Source organism: Camelus ferus, chromosome 8 (assembly GCF_009834535.1).
Source record: "Camelus ferus isolate YT-003-E chromosome 8, BCGSAC_Cfer_1.0, whole genome shotgun sequence".
NCBI classification, from domain to species: domain Eukaryota; kingdom Metazoa; phylum Chordata; class Mammalia; order Artiodactyla; family Camelidae; genus Camelus; species Camelus ferus.
Window position 1 is genome coordinate 23,298,130 of NC_045703.1, and position 21,424 is coordinate 23,319,553.

Genomic DNA, 21,424 nt, shown 5'->3' on the forward strand with positions numbered 1-21,424 from the left:
TCGTTTCAACCATCACATTGGTCTTAGTCTACTAGTGTATGTTTGCTGTGTTTGCTTTATTTTTAAGGCCTTCTATACACAACACCTTTTCATTATGGATTGTATTTGCAAAACCACTGAAAACAGAAAAATTAGTGAATGGGAGTCTATGACAACAACAGAAATACAAATAGGTAATTTTTAAATTAAAAGCGCTGAGAAAATGACAACTGTTGCATATGAGAATGGGATGAAGCCTTGTTCAGTTTACAAATGCCACCATAAGCAACATGTGAGAAGGCACTGTGTCTAAATTATCAACTATAATCAGCAGGAAACAAGGACAAGTGATTAATGAGATGGGAACATGTCTGAGTATCACACGGGAGTTCTAAAAGGCATTTGGGAATGTGTGTGGGCATGTTTAGTTACTTCAGTAGAGAACACTAGTGGTATTTTGTGGTAGAAGGCAGGGAGGCTAATCCTGCAATTTAAACAAAAAAGCCAGTCCCCCTCAATAAAGAATTGCCCCCCCCCAAATACCATTATTATCACTGTCTGCTGAAAAAACCAGGTGTGTCAGCATCAATGTGGGACGCTCAGGAGCCTAATGTTAATTCAGGTGTTGGCTTGGGATATCTGAGAACTTAAAGCCCATGCATGGTGAAAGTGCTGCTTATGAGCTTTTATTGCAAGCTGTGGAGGATTTCAAAGGCTCAGGGCCAATTTGAATCTGCTCAATATCAAAATGAGGACCAGGCCAACAAACACAGACACCACGTTGGCTAAAGAGTTCCCCATGACATTGGCGGAGGTCATTAAGAAAAGGGACCCAATAAAATGTCTATCAGAAAAGAAGAGGTACTGATGCTGGAGAGGATTGACTCATATCCTTATCTGCTGGAAAGGCTTTTGAAGACAAATACAGCCCCACTTAAGTCACCTCAGACTTAGAATTAAAAGAGAATCTCAACATCAACCCCATCCAAAACTGGGCAGAAGACCTAAGCAAGCAATTCTCCACTGAAGACATACAGATGGCCAGTAGGCACATGAAGAAATGCTGAATATCGTTAATTATCAGAGAAATGAAAATCAAAACTACAATGACGTATCACCTCACACCAGTCAGAATGGCCATCATTAAAAAGTCCACAAACAATAAATGCTGGAGAGGGTGTGGAGAAAAGGGAACCCTCTTACTCTGTTGTGGTAGGAATGTAGTTTGGTGCAGCCATTATGGAAAAGAGTATGGAGATTCCTTTAAAAACTAAAAACAGAGTTACCATATGATCCAGCAATCCCACTCCTGGGCATATAGCCAGAGGAAGTTCTAATTTGAAAGGATAAAAGCACCCCAATGTTCATAGCAGCATTATTTACAATAGCCAAGACATGGAAGCAACCTAAATGTCCATGGATCAAGAATATGTGGTATATTTATACAACAGAATACTACTCAGCCATAAAAATAATGAAATAATGCCATTTGCAGCAAAATGGATGGACCTAGAGATCATCAAGCTATGTAAAGTAAGCCAGAAAGAGAAAGACAAATATTATATGATATCACTTATACGTGGAATCTTAAAAAAAAAAAAAAAGGACACAAATGAACTTATTTACAAACCAGAAACTTACAGACATAGAAAGCAAACTTATGGTTACCAGAGGGGTAAGCGGTGGGAAGGGATAAATTGGGAGTTCAAGATTTGCAGATACTAACTAATATATATATTATATTATTATAGAATATTACATATATAATAAACAAGTTTATACTGTATAGCACAGGGAACTCTATTCAATGTCTTGTAGTAACCTATAATGAAAAAGAATATGAAAATGAGTATATGTATGTATATGTATGACTGAACTGTTATGCTGTACACCAGAAACTGACACAACATTGTAAACTGACTATACTTCAACAACAACAAAAAAAGAATGTCAGACACCTGTCAGGAGGAGGAAGTGATATAGTAAATGGTAGGAAGGAAGACACTGAATGTTCCTGGGACGCTCAAATTATCCAGGGGACCTCCTTTCTCCCCATAAACCTTAGAGAATACACAGCAGGTTTCAGCCTTGCCATAAATTTGAAATTATTCCCTTCAGAACAGAAGGGAATCACTCTGAGGGGAGAACCACTTCAGGAAAGCAATCTGTTGGCTCCCTGGAAGCTCCTAGCACCCAGCACAGAAAGTGATGCATAGTAGCATTCAGTTTATATGATTTATGTCTGTTGAACTTGATTGAAATGAACACATTCATTACAGACTTCAAGAAATTTAAAAGCAGAACTATGTCCTTGGTAAGGATTGTACCTTCTTAGATGGAAATGGAATTGTCAACTATTTAATTTTTTAAAGAAAAGGAGGCATCAGGACCATGATGATATGTCAGAAACAGCAATGAGAGGAAAATAATTATCAACAGAGTCTCAGGTAATCAAAACTACTGATTGGCCATCTGCTATCAGTGTGGGTAGATCATGACAACTTTTCATCGAAAAAGAAAAAGAGGTATAACAGCAATGATACAAAGAAAGCAAGAATACAGCAACAGAAAGAGCAGAGGCCAGAAGATAATACCGGTGGTGGTTTGGGGTCCATAAACACCAAGTGAGCATCTGGCATGAGTCTGGCATCTACCTACGCACTGGGATCTCTGGAAGGGGAAAACAAAAGGGGGAAAAGGGCAGATAATCCAGGTGGAAAACTATGAGACCCTGATCTTAAGGGCAGATTTGCAGAAAGCTGATTATATTTACTTCCTATTCAGATAAAATAGAACTTTACAGAGAATTATAAGCATTGCCTTTGCTAAGAGGGTTGGGGAGAAATTAGGCAGAGGTGAGCATTCTGCACATCTGAGTCTTAGGGAAAATGAAGGTGATGCCAAAAACTCTGAAGAATGAAGGAGAAAGGATGGTTCTTCAAAGAAAATGTCTAAACTACAGGGATACAAGAATTTAGGTGGTAGTATGGACATGTTTCTCTAGTTTGGATGGTATCAAACAGTCACACATCAAGGAATGAGCAGGAAAAGCTAATTTATGAAGACTCCCAAAGGAATGATGATGGAAACCGTTCTCAGAGGAAAACTTAGACTTATAAACAACCCAACAATAAGCAGACCAATGACAATGACCCCAAGGGTTTCTGGTTCATGGTTAAGCACTCAGTAACGGATTGGCAAGTGAGTAAATCAACTACTCAGTTAAGCAACCAAGGCTGAGTTGGAATTTGGATGACAAAGGCAAGTAACTTGGGTATATATATATAGTATTTATGTAAGTCAATGAAAATAAAGATGCTGATAAAATATTCATTCAGTGGTATGAAACAGTGATATAAAAAGGCTGAGACTGCAAGCTGAACCATCAGCCATCCTTTCTTCTAGCTGTACTTTGTAGGTCGGGGGGAAGAAGAGGTGTTTCATAGAGAAATAAAAACATCCTAATGTAAATGGTGCTGACATAGACTATAAAACCTTTGAGGCAGGATGCAACTTCTTACCTGAAAACTTTACCTGACTACTTCTTATTCATCAGTTTCTAATGAAGAATTAAGGCCTGACTTCCCTTTCCAATCACATATACACCCCCTTAGAAACAACAACAGTGTCCTCCACCCCAGCAAGGAAAGCAAAGGTGTGTTTGATACAGGCAAGTGTCGTTGACTGAGTGGTTACAAGAGTCCAATTACAAATGCAAAGTCAGGTGTACCATGTACGGACATGTCATGTCCCCTATGACTGCTGAATACACTACAAACTGGAACAGGAGGATACAAGGATACCAGCCTTACCTGGACACCTGGGAGAAATCACGATCAGGTTTCCAAAATGTGTCTATACTGAAGAGGTCTTGTCTTAGAATCCCCACCTTGCCCACAAACTCTTTCTAAATTATTATGAGACGTGGCACCGGCTGAAAAAAATCAACTCTAGGTGGTTTTTTAAGCAGAGTCCACCAGGTGGCACCATGCCACAACCCCTCCCCAATTGGCTGGGGCAGGGGACAGAGGCCCATAAACAGCTGGATCTATCGGCTGGCCCGGTACAAAAGCTCCCTCCATACAGAAGGTGCTCAGTTGCAACGATGACATTCTTAACTCTCAGGAATTGGAATGGAAAAAAATATGAAGAGACCTTCCATCGTCAATAGAAGCGGGATTGGAAAGAAAAGCGAAAGGAGGCTGAAACAAAAAGAGCAGCCAACTCGTGCGGGTTTGTGGCAGAGCAGAAGAGTGAAGCTCATCTAATTCTTTCTGCCAAAGAACTGACAGTCACCTGTCTTCAAGAGCTGCCTCTCACAATCCCCAATAGCCTTCCGGTGCCCAAACAATGCTCCAAGCCCTGGAGGTTTAGCTGTAAAAATATTTCAGAATATGTCAGAGACTCGTGTCTTTTAATAGCAGTTACCGTAATGGTCAACCCCCACCACCTGACTTAACCTGCACTGTTCTCTCTTCCAACCATGGGAGCCCCGAGCTCCTAGACAGGCCCACTGGCTCCACTGGGACAGTAAGTGCCATTGGACTAGGTTGAAGTCTTCTCTTTCCAGTAACCTTTCTAGAGTGAAAACATACAATTTCCATGACTCCCTGATAACCTTCAGTTACCCTCATAAAATGAAATCTCTCCATTTAGTTTTTACTGCATGGATTTCAAGTCTATCCATCATAGGTTGTTTTTGTTTTTGTTTTTATTTTTGTTGCTATTTGCCTTTTGTTTTGGTTCCTAGGATAAAGTGACCTACTCTTTGCCCAAGGAGCAAGTGATTTTGATTTCCTCAAATCTTAGCCTTGGGAGTGTTTGAAAGGACAAGGAAGGGGTCAGGGGGAGAATGGGCAGAGAGATCAAAGTGCTGTCTTAGTTTGCTGGGGCTGCTACAACAACAACAAAGAATGCCATAGAAACAGCAGAAATGGTTGACTTAGAAATAGAAATTTATTCCTCACAGTTCTGGAGGCTGGAAGTCTGAGACCAGGGTGACAGTACGGTCTGTTCTGATAAGGGCCCTCCTCTGAGTTACAGACTGCAGACTTTTCGCTAAATCGTCACCTGGCAGGGAGCAGAGAGAGAGACAGGAAACAAGCTCTCTCATGACTCTTATAAGGGCACTAATCCCATTCATGAGGACTCCATCCACCCTCAGGACTTTATCTAATCCAAACTACTTTCCCAAAGCCCCACCTCCCAATATGTTGTGCAAAGAGGGTTTTGATATGAATTTGGGCAAGATGCAATATTCAGTCCATGACAGGTACTAACAGGTATCTTTAAAGGTTTTGTGGACCAGGCTTCACTGATACCACTTGCATCTTCCCAGGGTGTTTTGAGGATTTGGGGGAGCAGTGGCATGCCATTAACGACCACTATGGACTCAGCCAGGCTTAACTCAATCACAACCACTCAGTCACAACCATCCAAGGGGATAGAATCACTTTCTTTCAACTTAAAAAATGTTGAATGGCTGAATATACTCCAGCAAATGGGCATATTTCCAGCAAGATGAGCCCTTTCTTAATAAAAATAACCAGGAGAAATTAATAAAGTCCAGCAAGGTTAGGAAGGGATTTAGTATACAAAACATTCAATTAACAAACATTTATTAACATCTGTGTGTCAGGCTTTGCAACACATTGTGTTGCAAATGAGACACAGCCCAGCCCTTAAGGAAAATATGGTCTACTGGAAGAGAAAGTGAAGTAAACAAGTCAGTGAATGCCATAGAGTGTGATACATTGCATAACAGCGATATGTATGCTGAGGTATGTGAGCACAGGAGAATAGACAGTTCTGTGGGAGACATGGGAGGGGAGCCTTCCCTGAAAAGTTGAGCTGGAACATAATATAAGAGTTCACTAGGCGGGGAAGGTATAGCTCAGTGGTAGAGCACATGCTTAGCGTGCACAAGGTCCTGGGTTTGATCCCCAGTGCCTCCATTAAAAATAATAATAAATAAGTAACCCTAATTACCAACACTCCCCAAAATAAATAAAATTAAATAGTTGCTTAAATAAAACTATAAATTAAAAAAAAAAGAGTTCACTAGACTGACAATTTATTCAGAGAAACAGCATGAACAAAAGTGTGGAGATGCCAAGATCCAAATGACAAGTGGCGCGTAGTGGCCAGCGTGTGGCTCAGAAAGGAGAGGGACAGGAGAGGAGGCTGGCTGGGCAGCCAGGTCCATGAGGGGCCTCCAGTGCCTCACTTAAGGACACTGGATATTTTTCTGCAAACAGCAGAAAACTGCCTGAGGATTTTAACCAAAGGAGAACAAGACCGGACATGCAGTTTCCAAAGCATCTTTGAATGAAAGGGGGGTGGAAGAATGAAGACTAGGTAAACAGGTATCGGAATAAGCCAGAGAGGGGTAAGAGGGAGTCTGTACCAAAGAAGAAAATTAAGAGAGGGGAAAGACAAGGTGGGGAGATTTTCGATTTCAGAGATAAAACTGGAGGACAGGCAAATCCGTAGATTTAACCGGAATATGATCTTTTAAATTGAAAGAGAGCAAAGTTTCAGACTGCCAAGGGGCAGATCATCGATCTCCCAATTTGAGGATAAAGTAGTAGGGGACAGCAAGAGCCCCCTCCTTTGCCAAATAGACCAGTCCTTTTCCCACTCTGGAGATGTCTACCCTCGCTTAATCACAGGCAACTGGGCAGAAAATCTCTTCTAGGAACTAACAATAGGATCAGAGGTGTTAATTACACACCTCATTTGTCTGCACTGTTAGCACTACTCTTTCATTGAGTCCCTCTAAACACACTGGTTACTTAACAACTGGGTTAAGCAAACAACCCCTACTCCGCAGATTTCCATTCATTTATCATTCAACAAACATTTACTGAGCACCTACTATCTGCCAAGAACCATGCTAGGTTCTAGATAGCCAATGGTGCACTAGACAATATAGATTCCTTACCTAACTGAGATTTTAGCCTAATGGAAGAGGGAGAGAATTTAAGTAGCATTTTCAATACAGTGTGTTAAAATGCAGTAAAAGGCCACATTTCTTATACTTTTTATTTGGTAGGTCAGGAGTGAGACCTGAGAGTGCGCATTGCTAACAAGTTCCCTGGTGATGCTGATGTCGCTGGTCTAGGGACCACACGCTGCATGACACAGAATCATGTAACTCAGTCTGGAACACTCTCATCCAAAACCATTTGAAGAGAAATTGGCAAGAGGAGGAAATCTCCTGCATTTCATAACTTGAACAGTGGCAATAAATAACAGAAAAAGAAATAAGCATAATACAAGCGTCTTTGCAGGACTCTGATGAGACTGAAGCAGAAAATCTGAGCTCATCTTTGAGCAGGCTGGAACAGAAAGACGGTGGGGATGGGTCTCCACACTGAGGACCTCAAGCACACGTGGAAGCAGAGCCGTGAAAGTTTAGAGAACAAGGGCCAGGACAGAGCACTCACCTCATCTCTCAGGATCTCATTTCTTTTGCCCATGGCACAGTGTAGAGGGATCAGATGACCCCAAATTAAGTTATACCAGTACTTTTAAAATTATTTTCTGTGTGTAGTTATGCTGAAGTTAACTGTTCAACCAACAAATGTAGTTTATAAACTTGGGCTCATGTCTTTTCAGCTAATCCATTGGTTGTCCTAATAAAATCTCTAGATCTTAAAAATCCTCTTCAGGCAACATTAAAGAAAGGACGTGAGCAAGGAGAATTTAACTAATCTGGGTCCTGAGACTATGTAAGCCATTGGGCACTTTGTCTTTTTTAAGGAAATGAAAAGGTCAAGAGAAATGGGAAGGAAATGGGAAGAGGCAGACAAATGCTCTGTTAATTGAGTCAGCCTCCTTCCCACCTGTCTGCATTGGACAGCGAAAACCCGGCATCCAACAGATGCAACAGCAAGATGCAGAAGCATAAAGCAGACCAGAAGGAGACATCAAGAAAAGACGCTTTCCTAAGGAAATGCTTTGTACTTTGCATTTTAATACAGTGTGAAGAACCTACAACGTGTGATTAAGTTCCAAGATTTACATCTATTCTATTAACAGAAGATACTTAAATGTGCACCCAAGTCAGCATCCTGAGAAATGGCTCACCTGGCTCCCAGAGCTCCACCAGATCCTGTTCTATGAGTTTGGTACCCTCCAGGAAGCTGGAATTCCCAGCCCTGTGTATCCTATAAGCCCCAGGTGATTATGTACGTCATATCTCCTCACTGGACTGGCCCTACATTGTCAAGAAAAGCCAAGAATCTTAGTTTTACATTCCTTTGCTTTTATTATATTGGTAACCAAAACAGATAAAGATACATACATACACACACACACACACACACACACACACACACACACACACACACACACACACACCCCAATCCTATCTTACAGGATACTTCTGAAGATAAAACCTTAACACCCTTAGACTCTGGGTCTTTCCTACACTTGCTCCTGGTTCTGTTCCTTGGCTGGCCCGAAGTAAAGGAGTCAGGTAAGGGAAGTTTGTTTTCTGTGTTCCTTCACTCCTTTGATAAGCATCAGACGCCAAGGTCCTCCTGCTGCTCCCAGCTGCCCACAGACCTTCCCTGAGGCCAACCATTTTATTTCTCTGTGCTTCTGGAAACAGCTCCTTCAATAGCTTGGAGAATTTCCCACTGAATTCATTTCATGTGGCTCCAGGGAGGATTTCAACTACAGCAAGCACCTTAACACCGCTCCCAGAGAGGAGTAGGCACGTGACCAAGGCCTGGTCAAAGTCCTTCCCTGGGATTTATGCATGGTCCCTGGGCATTGTAAAAATACGAACACAACAACCATATTCTCTGCTATCTGAAGGAGCCTGAGTTAGCGAGACCAACCCAAGAGGTAAGATGAAATGAGAGTTGGAGATGAGGGGAAAGCTGTAAGTGTTTTTGCTAATGCGGAATTAGAACAGCTAAGTCCTTCCACCTCTAAAAGCTTATGATTTGCAAATATATCCATGAGGAATTACAATTTAACAGACTACTCCTCTCAAGTAACATCAGGTGAGTTAGGACTTACCCTGGTAGACTGAAAAGAATATTGAATGTGGAGGAAGACAACCTAGATTTAAATTTCCACTCCAAAATTATTCGTGACACTGGGAAAAGCTGTTTAGTCTCTCTGATCCTCACTTTCTTCATCCATCAAAATAGGGTGAAAATATTTACTTGCCAGGTTGTTGTGAGACCAAGAGAGAGAGATTGGAGGGAACAGAAAGTGAAATCAGAAAACCTCTAAACTGTATAAGATAACTCAATGCAACAGGGTTTTATTTTGATAAATAATGCTGAGAAATCAGACACAGCGTCCAGAAACTGCAGGGCACTGTCAATCTGAGTTCTGGTTTGGTCGAGGGAGCCCTCCAGTGGCTGATAGGCAGAATGCCTCTAAATTCTGTTGGCAGTGGTGTTCCCAGAAGACAAGTAGACTCACTGTCTGTCACATCTTGATACTGCGTAGCTAGAAAAGACCTTGGAGAGCATCTTCTCAATCTTCCACATTAAAAGATGAGGAAACACTAGGAGGCTGTAGATACATATTTCAAAAGTTAGAACTCATATGACTTTTAAATATTTAACACTTTATATTTTCCCTAAGACTATCAAAATTCAACAATTTTTGTTTCAACATGAGAGCTACTCTCACTTTCAAAGTGTGTAACTAAGGCATGTCTCTAGTGACAGAGACCCGGGATTCTCACTCAGTCATGTAGCCATGATGTTGTCAACACATTTGCATCAGGGAATTACTTTAGTACAGATGCTTTGGCTGAAACTGTCCTGCAATTAAAACTGCAATATTTTTGTCTTTTCAAGACCTGTACTTGTGACAATTCCTTGATACCTTCTACTGGCCATCATGTTAGTATCCAGTGTACAATATGAATTATTTCTGCGTGGCCTACTCATCTACTCCATAATATGCCTCAACATTAGAAAAGCTGACTTTGGGGATAAAATAAGTTTTCTAAAAAAAGGAATACACAAATTATAAGTACACATCCAAAAAAAATGTAGGCAATGAAATAAACCCAAAATTCATTACTGGAGTAAGTTTTTGGAACGTTAAACAATTATAACATCAACTAGTGTCATCTGATATTTGATCTGGGCTGTAAATTTTGTTCTCAATGTAAAATTTTCCAACTGCATCAAATTCTATAAGGATGGCCTACTGAATGATTTATCATGGAATTTGACACAGAAAAACAGAGTTGCTAAAATTAAATCATCAAATGTTGAAAGATGCCGGGTTCAGAAGTGCAGGCAACAGAAAAACGTGAGTGAATGTCGTATCCACTCAAATAGCCTTTAGATTAAAATAAACTGAACTAAAATATATTCCTGGCTCCCATATGGTTTTATACCTACAAACATGCCCTCATGCCCTCCTGCCCACCCTGCACAGCATAAAATCATACTTTTGACCCAAAGAAAAATCACAACCCCTAAAATAAATCAAATTATGGTCATTAATTCCATAACCAGTCACATCACTGATGATCGCCCATGGTCCCCACCTACCACCACCACCTCATCATCTCTGGGTTCCCTGCCTTCCTTCCCCAGCCCCTCGGAGGTAAATCCATTTATACCTTTCCCACATGGAGGCCCAACAGGCTCTACCTCCCAAGCAACTATTTTTGGGCCCCCACGCCCCAGTCCTGTTGCATATCCTAAGGGAGGGGCTGTGATGTTCCCTGGGTCACACTCCCGGTCGGACCTGTAACTTCGCTCCATGTAGCACAGCTCCTTTCGCCCCTGTGCTCCCCAGCTCTGAGTCCCAACCTCCTCTTTGGTTCCTACTTGCTCCCCTTACTCTACTGGCCCCCGTATCCCAGCCTAATGTCTATCTTCGTTGCTAGGGCTGCCGTAACCCAGTACCACAGACTGGGTGGCTTAAACTAGAGAAACATACCTTCTCATAGTTCTAGACGCTGGAAGTCCAAGATCAAGGCTGCCCACAGATTTGGTTTCTCCTGAGGCCTCCCTCCTCGGCTTGCAGCCAGCCACTTACTGGCTGTGTCCTCACATGGTCTTTTCCCACGTGGCCCTAGGTACGTCCAAACTTCCTCTTCTAGTGAGGACACCAGTTAAATCGGATTAGGACCCACCCCAATTGCCTCATTTTCATTTAATCTTCTCTTTAAAGGCCATAGCACCAAATACAGTCACATTCTGAGGTGCTAGAGTTAGGGCTTTAACATAGGAATCTTGGAGGGGGACACAATTTAGCCCATAACACTGATGCCTAATAAGCTACAAGGAACAAGACCTCAGGCTCATGTGTGATTGAGGATCCCCAGCCCAGATGCTCTGCTCATCGACTGAGCCCCTCCTATCCACTCACGGAAGCCAAGGTTCTGACTGCTGCTTGACTCTACCCAAAACTTCTCCTTCCCTGACCATGGAATCTTCTCAATCTTGGGAACATCTCCAGCTCATGTTGACCATTACACTGCTTACTCTAACCTCCTGGGTGGGTGTCAGACAAATCACAGGTTCATCTATCTCCTCATCTACATCATGTCGCCAAAATATTACTCCTAGTACTTATAATAATAGCAGTTAAAACATTTACTGAGTTACAGCCATGTTCCAGTTACATCTTATGCATAATTCTCACTGTAATCCTATAAATTGGGTGCAGAATACATGAGAACTAACTGTACTATCTTTGCAACTCTTTAGTGAATCTAAAACTATTCTGAAATAAATTTTTATTTTAAAAGAATAGAAAGAATACCCACTACTGCTCTATCAAATTTTGACTGCTCTTTACAAAATTTCGGTGCATTACCTTCACTCATTTATATATACATTTTTGTAAACTCAGTTAACCATCTCATTATCTTAGATGTGACACTTAATAAACCCAAAAATCAAATGCTGCACTATTGACATGAATGTTTTGCTAAGCTGTACTCTCTAAGATGTCCCCTATAGTTTGGCACTTCATGTACATGTCCCGTAAAGAGCTCTCAAAGTAGGTGCCCAGGTAGCATATGGTGTATTTATTATCTGTGCTTAACTGTCCTTAGTGTCGTTCATTACCACACTCACAATTATAAAACATATTTTTCTGTTGTGCTTTTCTACTTTGATTATAAGTTATTGATGGCTTATATTTAGATTTTGATTAATTTTCATTAATCATTTTGATTAATCTTCTTTCAATCTCCTCTCGTTCTCAATTCCAATCATTCTTCTTATAATAGAATGTTAAATGGGACATTTCCTAATCTCAGCTGAAACTAACAGGGGTCAAGTATCCCTCTGTTCTAAAGAGATGTGCCAAAAACACAAACAGAACTAGCTAAGAAGCATCCAGAAAACTGAAAATGACAATCCTTGGCACATTACCAATCTCCAGGATATGGGAAAGAAAGCTAAGAAATTAAAGGTATTGACAAGGCCTTTGAGCAGAACTGTTAGTGTTAAGCATTCCCCATTCCAATCCTTGTTAGAGGAGTGTCTCCCCACCCCCAAGCCCCACCACTAGCCAAAGGACAGGGTTTCCAGAGAACTATTCAGAGAGAACAGAGGATGAAGGGTGGACAACGGGAGGGTGCCCCAGGCGAGTGTTTACTGAGAAGCAGGTGTGTGTTAGTCTGCCTGGCGCCTGGGAGGGAGTGTAGCCCTGTGTCCTCCGGGGATGGAGAGTGCAGATTCTGGGGCCTGCTCTTATCTGGAAAATCTTAAAGAGACAGGCTGACTGGAATGCGTCTTGACTGCAGGGGAAGAAAAGAAGGCTGGGATGCAGAAAGCTGTCCTTGCACACACTGGTCAGGTTTCCTGAGGGCTAGAGTGGACCCAGCAGAAGATGCTCAGGCTTGAGTGACCTCCATGGGACCCTGCCCCAGGGGACAGCTGGAGAGATGAGGTGAGCTATGCAAAAGAAGACTGTATGGCATGGACTCAAGCAGGCATGGGATGGGGTCAGCCAGGGCACACTAAGCCAACTTGGAGAAATAGTGAAGGCTTTCCGCTGCAGGGGATGGGGTGGTGTCTGCAAAATCCACAAAGTGCCGCATGAGACAAAGAACCAGCCTCTAGGCATAAACTGGTTATAGCAGAGAACACCCATTCCAGGCTTTCATCATACCAGTTGAGGCAGAATTGCTTCTGTTTCAAATGACCAGAACTGATCTTGAAGCTATAGTAAGTAACCTACTAAAATAAAATGCTTCTCACCCTGAAAAGAAGACATTTTAATAGGTTCTGCATGAATTCACTGTTTTCTATTACAAAGAGAATAAAAACAGGTAGCATTTTGGAAGGGAGGGAAGGAGGCAATATTACTAGTATTATGCATCTTGGAGCACAAATAGTTTCTGGCAGACCAACTCTCACCATAGAATTGCACAAATTGAGTTTTAATGGAATGGAAAACCTGAAAGAGATCTGGGAAACACAGGTAAGAATTACCTTTCAAAATCATATTGATTCTGCCTGGAAACCAGCTATTATATAAACTGCAACGCAAGTCTGTTCAGGAAAAAGAGCTGGCTGGCATAGTATCAAATCATGCCCACCAGCCAAATGACAATCTACTCGCTCACAAATAGATGTGTCCATCCCTGTATTGTCAAGAGGGCAGTCACTCACCAACCTAAATTAGAGCCCATGAATCAATATTGTTTTAGAAAACATAACTACTCTCTCTCATCTGCACAAAAGTGCAGATTTCCTCAGGGAAATTTTCTCATGAATTTCTCACCCATGACCAAGATTTACAATAGCCCTTGCTAAGGTTTTGTCAAGAAATTATCCCTTAACACTTGAGAGCTGAATGTACATGATGATGTACAAAGTCAAGATCTGGGACCTCACATCCTTTAAAGTAATTCTAATAGAAATCTGCACCCTAGATACTTCCCGCGCCTAGAACCTGGTTATGGACAACAAGGCAAATAAAGCAGCTGTGAGCCCCAGCACACGTGCCCTAACGTCCTTCATTTTGAGGGTTACCACCTGCATGAGTCTGCTCTGGCTGCCATAACAAAGAACCACTGGCTGGGTGGCTTAAATAACAGAAATTTATTTCCTCACAGTTCTGGAGGCTGGAAGTCCAAGACCAGCGGTTGGAAAACTCAGCTTCTGGTGCGATCTCTCTCTCTCTGACTTGCAGATGGCCACCTTCTCACTGTGTCCTCTATGGCTTTCCTCTGTGCTCACACAGAGAGAGTTCGTATGTGTCTCTTTCTCTTCTTGTAAAGACATCAGTCCTATCAGATCAAGGTCCTACCCTTGTGACCTCATTTAACTTCAATTATCTCCCTAAAGTTCCCTCCAAAATATAGTCATATTGGGATTAGGGCTTCAACATATGAATTTAGGGGAGAGGGAGACACGACTGAGTCTGTAACATGATCGTTTCTGCAGTAACAGCACCCTGATTAACGTTAAAACAGCTTGAGATCAAAATGCAGAATATCCGTTCTCTAGCTCTTTCGAGTTCTAAGATAACGATTCAACCTAAGCAAATGCTGTTGACCTAGACACCACTAACGTAAAACTGATGTTGTTTGAACTGGGCAATCTGAAGCATCCACTTGTACCTTAAGTGCGAAAAAGAATTACTGAGGCAATTGCAAGTATTAACAAGTATGCAGGACTGGGGAACCAATAGAGAATAAATTTTACTTGCTTTACTTGCTGCCATTGGCATATAAATAACGAGCTGGTTTCCAATTACCCTTACCTGGTCATAAAATACTCTTGGTGGGCTCCCCCTTCAGGCATTCATTGACCAACTCCAGTCAACTAACTATAGGTTCAGTGCTCTAATCTTAAAATAGACAAATCTTCTCAAACATTTCTTAGTCCCTAATGTATAGAACTCACACTCAAGATCCTCATTTGGATAATCAAGGCCCTCCCTAATCCAGCTCTGTTTACATACCCAGCGCTGGCTCCCATTACTCCCAGCATAACCCCCTACTTCGGTAAGGCTACTTGTCTTCTGGCCCCTGGTCATTTGCCCCTTGCTTGCAAGGCTCACTTGCTCCTTTTGTCCTCAGTGCCTCAGAACCTTGGAATGAATTCTAAAGGCAGAATCTGGAAAATAGAGATGCTTCTCATGCTTCGGACTCCAACAGCTATGACCGAGGCTCTCAATTTCCTAGTCACTTTCACTTGAGAATTCCCACTTCCTGTAAATATCACCTCAAGTCCCACCTCCTTGAAGAAAGACTTCTGCTTCTAGTCATTTTTATGGAGTTGCTCTTTTCTGAATTTCAAGGCCCATTCCACCCACTCTAGCTATGCAGTGTAGCTTCTCTTCCTAGTTTGGTTTTGCTTTTTTTTTTTTTTTTTTCATAAGCAGGTCTTGAAGTGGAGTGTCAGTTTCTTCCAGTCAGGTATCACTGACTTATACTGTTTTTAAACATCCAAAGAGCTCAACAGAGTGTGGAAACATAATTCAATAAAAAATTTTTTTCTTCAAAGTAGCTTGAGTTCAAACCTTTCCCTGCTTCAAATCAATCTTCCAAGTAATGCTAATCACTGAGGCTGGCTGTATCTAGCATTTTATTCATGCTTGACATCACAAATCAATTCTGGAGCAACAGGTATGTGACAGCAAGAAAGAAACTTAAAAAGGGTGTTGAAAAATCAACAAATTCCTTTAAAGAGGTGGAAAGAGTCACTGAGCAGTAGTCAAAGAATCACTTAGGGAAGTTTTAATGTAGAAAAGAAAGTTCTTACTTGAAATGTCAAGTGGGAAAACAATTTAACTTTATGTACTTTGGTGGCAATTATTTAGATGATGAGAACTAAATCAGATTTTCTTCTTTCTTAAAATTCAAATCTCTTGAATTTCCTGGAGCACTAAAGCAAGGTTTTGAGAAGAGTGGGCTGGGATAGATGAGGTGGGGAGGGTGATTGTATTTTATTTTTTAGATGCATCCTATCACTGAAGAGCAGTTTCTGCCCCTTTCCAAAAATGAGTTACAGGGGTGACACTCTAATATTGACAGTTATGGAAAAATGCCTCTTTCAGCTCTGTGAATTAATAATTCTCAACCACAACTCCACTGAAAGTCATCCGTGGTATAATTATATACACACTCAAAGGATAGAGGCTAAAAATACATACTTTTGCAAAAAATCCAGACACAAAAGGATGGAATGGATTGCACTGAATTACCTGAGACAGCCATTCTAGAATCCAAGCAAAGCTTCTCAGCACTTTCTAATACAAACTTATAATTTCTGAACAGAGAGATCTCATAACCCCTTCTGACTGAATTTCATGAAGTCTGATCATCCAAACAACATTCCCAAAAGTTTTTGGACAAAGTGTTAATTCTAGCTGAACAGAGGGAGGGTATAGTTCAAGTGGTCGAGCCCATGCGTAGCACACATGAGGTCCTGGGTTCAATCCCCAGTACCTCTTCCAAATAGAAATAAATAAATAAACCTAATTACCTCCCCTTCATAAAACAAACAAACAACAACAAATTTTAGCTGAATATATCTATTATTTTTCATGAAGCCTGTCTTTGACCGGTCTCCAAAATATTTTTTTAAATGACAGATTTCGAGTTGTGCCAAAGTTATACAACAAAAATTCCCACTTAATTCAATGGTTGATCTTAATAAACCATATGGAGCAGGTTGGAAAAATGACTACACATTTCCTCTCCTTGTATCCATACTCTCTTTATCGTGGAAGTTTGCGCACCCTCAAACTTGACTCTGAGCTTGGCCATGGGACATGTATGACCAATAGGAAGCTAGCAAACATGATGCAAGCAAAGGATTGAAAAGCACTTGTGCACTGGGGCTCCTCCTCTTACCACTACCCCCCCCCAAATGAAGAAGCCCAAACAAGTGTATTGATGATGAAAGGACTGTTTCAGTCAGCCCTGCCACCCAAGCCAAGAGCGATTCCATCCCCGGAAGCAGAGCAGACCAAGAGCTGACTGCAGATAAATGAGAGTCAGCCTAAATCAGAAGAATCACTTCATGCGTTCCAACTGCAGACACATTCCAACTGCCAATGCAAAGAAGCGTGAACTAAATAAACGGCTGTTGTCTCAGACCACTAAGTTTTGGGGTGGTTTGTTATTCTGTAAAAGCTAATGGACACACCATGAGATTTCAAATAATATCCTACCATTCTTCCTCACCCCTCGTCTTCAACTCCAATTATCCCTTGTTTAAATCAGTTAAATTGCTAGATCTTTCATTTTCCCTAAACATAGTGGGATTATGGGATTGCAGTTCGGAAACCAATTCAGAGATTTAAGAGACTGTCTCATAAATGGAAGAATGGGAGTGTAATAGTTTTCACCAGCTGGGTTTTACTAATATTCAGCTGTCCTATCTCTACAATGTATTCCAAGTGGCTAAAACACACTGATGGCTAAAATACAAGCAAAAAGTCCAGCATCTTTTACTTGCAAAGTTATTTGAAATCTAGTGAAACAATGAAAGCTTTCAAGCAGAACAAGAGTTTTTCTTTGTGTTTTTTTTTTTACACTAAGCAGGTGGCATACAATAGCCACAAAAGAAGCATTCAAATTTCAATCCATCTCAACAGAAATTAGACAGTTATTTGGGTTAATCATGGCTCAAAGCCCCCAGATATCTGTAGTTTTTGTACTAGAGATTCCAAAATTGACCCAAGGGAGAATCATAGAACCAAGTTGTAGCATGTCCAAAATAAACCATTCATTTATGTCACTGATAAAAAATCATTGTTTTAATGCTACTACAGCCACAATTACTATGGGACTTATTTTTTCTGAATCATATCACATAATATGATGCTTTTTATTATTGCATATTCAATGACCATTCCTGTTTAAACTTTAGGACATTTGGATAGATTTCTCCATAAATTGCCAGGCTGAAATCCACCTTCATACCAAAACTTATACTAAATTATTTTTCTCATCTGCCTATGAGGAAGCAAAAATTGACAACAATTATTGCAAACAAATTGCAAACATATCATTTGAAAACAAATATGCTGGGGGAGGTTCATTTTAACATTTTCAGAGTAAAATCTTCAGATGGTGTTATTTCTAAGTTATCTTTTCTGCCATTTGGATGCTTGTTGCATTAGAGGGAATTAAAAGACAGAAGCGCTTTAATAGATCAGACTGGGAGACACTTTACAGGCTTTCCCAGTGTTCAAGAAATATGATGGTAACGGGTTAACCGTCTCCACTGAATGTAAGCGAGGGTCCGGCCTGGAGCCAGTCGCCGTGGGTTGGGCCTCTACCTGACCAAGACCGACAGGTAAATCATGTCTGAGCAAAACGAGTGGGGCTAGAACGACCGAGAGAAACGCAAGGAAAAGAAGGATGACCCAGCCTGGTACCTCATCGATTTGGAAAACATTGGATCCTTGGCGCCTTTTCTCACTTCCGGTTTGGTGGGAGCGCGGAAACGAAGTCCTGCATCGCTTCCAAGTGCGGATGGAGAGCCAGGTGCAGCCGGAAGGCCTGGGGAAGTCCCTCGTGCAATCCTGCAGCTCAGGGCCAACAGCACCCAGAAGGAGAAAGTGATGTTAACGGCATTTAGGCACAGTCGTGGGGCCTACCAGTTCTTCAGAGAAGCGCCGCAACTTGAAATCCGCGACCCTTCCCCATTCCGGCTGCTGTGGGAAGGAGGACTGCACCCTAGGAGATCCTGAGTTGGAGAACCAAGCTTGGGAAGAGCCACACTCCCCTGCGGCGGGCCCAGTGGTAGCGGCTGCCACTGAACTCCCGAGCCAGAACACCCTCTCCAAGGCCTGGCCTCTCCCCGCTCCCTCGTCGCTTGCTAGGAGCTGTGGTCTCCTCAGCCCTGCACGTTCCAGGCTGCACCCTGAGAGCGCAGACCCTGGGGAGGAGCAGGCCGCCAGGCGGGAGCAGAGCTGGTGCTGCGGAAGGAGCTGGCGGAAGTCTAGGCACAGCTGGCATTCTCCCACGGTGCCTGCCTTCTCACTCTGCGCTTGCGCCCTTGGGCGTACGCGTCTCCGACTTCCCTACAGCTGGATTCCGGACACGCCCTCCGCCCACCTCCCCATCCCACCGCCACACACAGTGGGACAAATGGAGTGTTTATACTCCTTTATGAAAGTCCTGGAGCCCTGGGTCAGGGTCTGGCTGGTTCTCAAAAAGGAATGGACTCTTTGTGAGATCTGAGCGCAGAGAGAGTCTTCGGAGAGAATCACGCTTCGTGGATGGAATGCTCTGATGGAAACCCTGGGGAGGTCTTTGGTGCCACGACGCTGGGAAGCGAGGGAGCTCTTTCTGGCAGTGTCCTTGTGGATCCACAGTTAAAGTGGAGTTGTCCCAGAGGACCAGCCGACTCTGGGAGGAAGGCTACCTCCCCCCTCCATTGCTGTCAGTGAGGGGCCTAGAGGACCAGGAACAGGTATGAATGGGGCCTGCCACCAGGACTTGCTCCTCTGGGCTTTTGGACTTGGCTGCATTCTGAGCTTAACCCCTTGATCTCCTGGCCGAATCGAGTTTTTCCTTCTGCTCTCAGTTTGCTCACGCCCCACCCTCTGCCCTGACTCAGGCCGCCTGTACGGGCGGAGCTCCCCAGAGCTGTTCTTGCTTCTCCCTAGATTACTGCTTGTGCATGGCCTGTGCCCCCGGTCTGCTTCCCCCCGGCCCATCCCCGCGCTGAGAGCTCTGCGTTGCTCTTGACCGCCAGCAGTGGACATGGCATGCCCTTGGAGAAGGCGTTGCGGCTTCACGCTGGAATAAGCCCACCTTTGCCCCTACCCTGCTGGCTCCGAGGGGATTTCACCCTAAAGGGAGAGTTTTAATTGCTAGGAGGACATTGAAAGGCTCCTTCCAAGAATCGTGAAACAACAGAAGCACATTTAGACAGAGTTTCCTCTGATCCCTGATGTCTCTCAAAGGACACAGAATGATAAATATTTACTGTCTCAGATTATGGATTTCTGAAACCTCCTACTCAAAAGGAACCCCAGTGTAAATCCTACATACGGTGAGTTCAGTGTGCGACATCTCTTTCCCCTCATTGGATATCTGCACCAAGCCCATTGGTAGACCGGCTCTTGGTGCCGGGCCCTGCTGGTCCAATCACCTCCGCCACTCCCCAAGGGCTGCTGGGAGCTGGGGGCTGGGGGCTAGGGGCTGGTGGGGGGTGTGGCTGGGCAGGGAGGCGCCACGCGAGACCAACGGGTCACCCTGTTGGTGATGTTGAGCCCTTTCAGTTCTCAACCATCAGTCCTTCTCCATTTCCCCAAGGTCTTGGTTTTGAGAAACCTAGCAGGACTTTTGACTAGGCTTTTCTGTTTGCTGTTGGTTTGGGGCATGTTAAAATATTGAGTTTGAGACTACTTTTTCGTTGTATGCACACTGTTTCAGGTTATTTTTGTTGACGGCAGATGTGCATATGACATGTATGTGGTTCTTCTTAACCCTTCCTGGGTCTTTTTAGAGAAAACTTTGAAGATAAACTCCTTCTTGAGATATAGAGAGATATATATAGATATAGATATAGATATATTTCTTTTTTCCTTTAGCAACTTATCACTGAAATCAAAGGGAAAACGTGATCTCTTTTTGCATTGGTTGTATTTGTATGTAACAGGTAAAAGACACTTTGTTCAGCGGCAAAAACAAACAAACAGAAAGAGGTTTAATGCTCTCAGTGGAATCTTGAGGGAGATACTGGACCTCTGTGAAGAATATATTTTCACCAGGGTTTCAGAAACTGCTCATGTAAGGCCAAAATGAGCTGAAATTAGAAACACTCCATTTAAAAAGCAGGTGTCTAATAGGCAGGTCAGCTAGCTATAAGAAGTTTCTGACCACAAACCAGTCATTTGTTGGTTTTTTTTTAAACTAAAAACTTGGTGGAATAAATACAGAATTGACATTCTCAGATTGAACAGACCTAAATCTTTGTTAAAACAGTAATAATTTTACTTATGTGTTGGATAAGGAAACGTCACTGAGTAAACAAGAGAGGGAATATTTAAGAGCATATACTTAATAAAAATGAAAAATAGATTTCTCATCCCATCAACTAATGATTAGACATTATTTAATAGCTTATTAGATCCTGGGAGAGAACAGACTAAGATCAATTTCATGACTGTTAGAAACCAATAGTGGTACCTGCAAGAGGAAGCTTGTTGAAAATTATACTCTAGCTTTTCTATAATTGAAACTATAATGTCCTGTCATTTAGATATTGAGTGGGCCTTTGGTGAGCACAGGCTTGAGTTCACATTATAAAAATAAATAATCCAGTGAAGCGCCTTCATGAGAGAAAATTTTTTAGAGCTAGAGGAAAAAGAGAAGGCCTGGTCTATTCAGAGTAAGGTTTCTGTGGTTTGCATTACATAATGCAAGTTCAATCCCTCAGGACACTGAACAAGTAATAAAATGAATAGCTATAACCCCTTTATGCAGAATCCAGGAACCAGGTTGACAGAAAGGCAACTCTGT

General features: G+C 42.3%; 1 pseudogene; it reads left to right on the forward strand.

The window, feature by feature from the left end:
• Positions 1-13,302: 13,302 nt before the first annotated feature.
• Positions 13,303-18,698, forward strand: LOC102505692 (annotated as a pseudogene).
• The last annotated feature ends 2,726 nt before the right edge of the window (positions 18,699-21,424 follow it).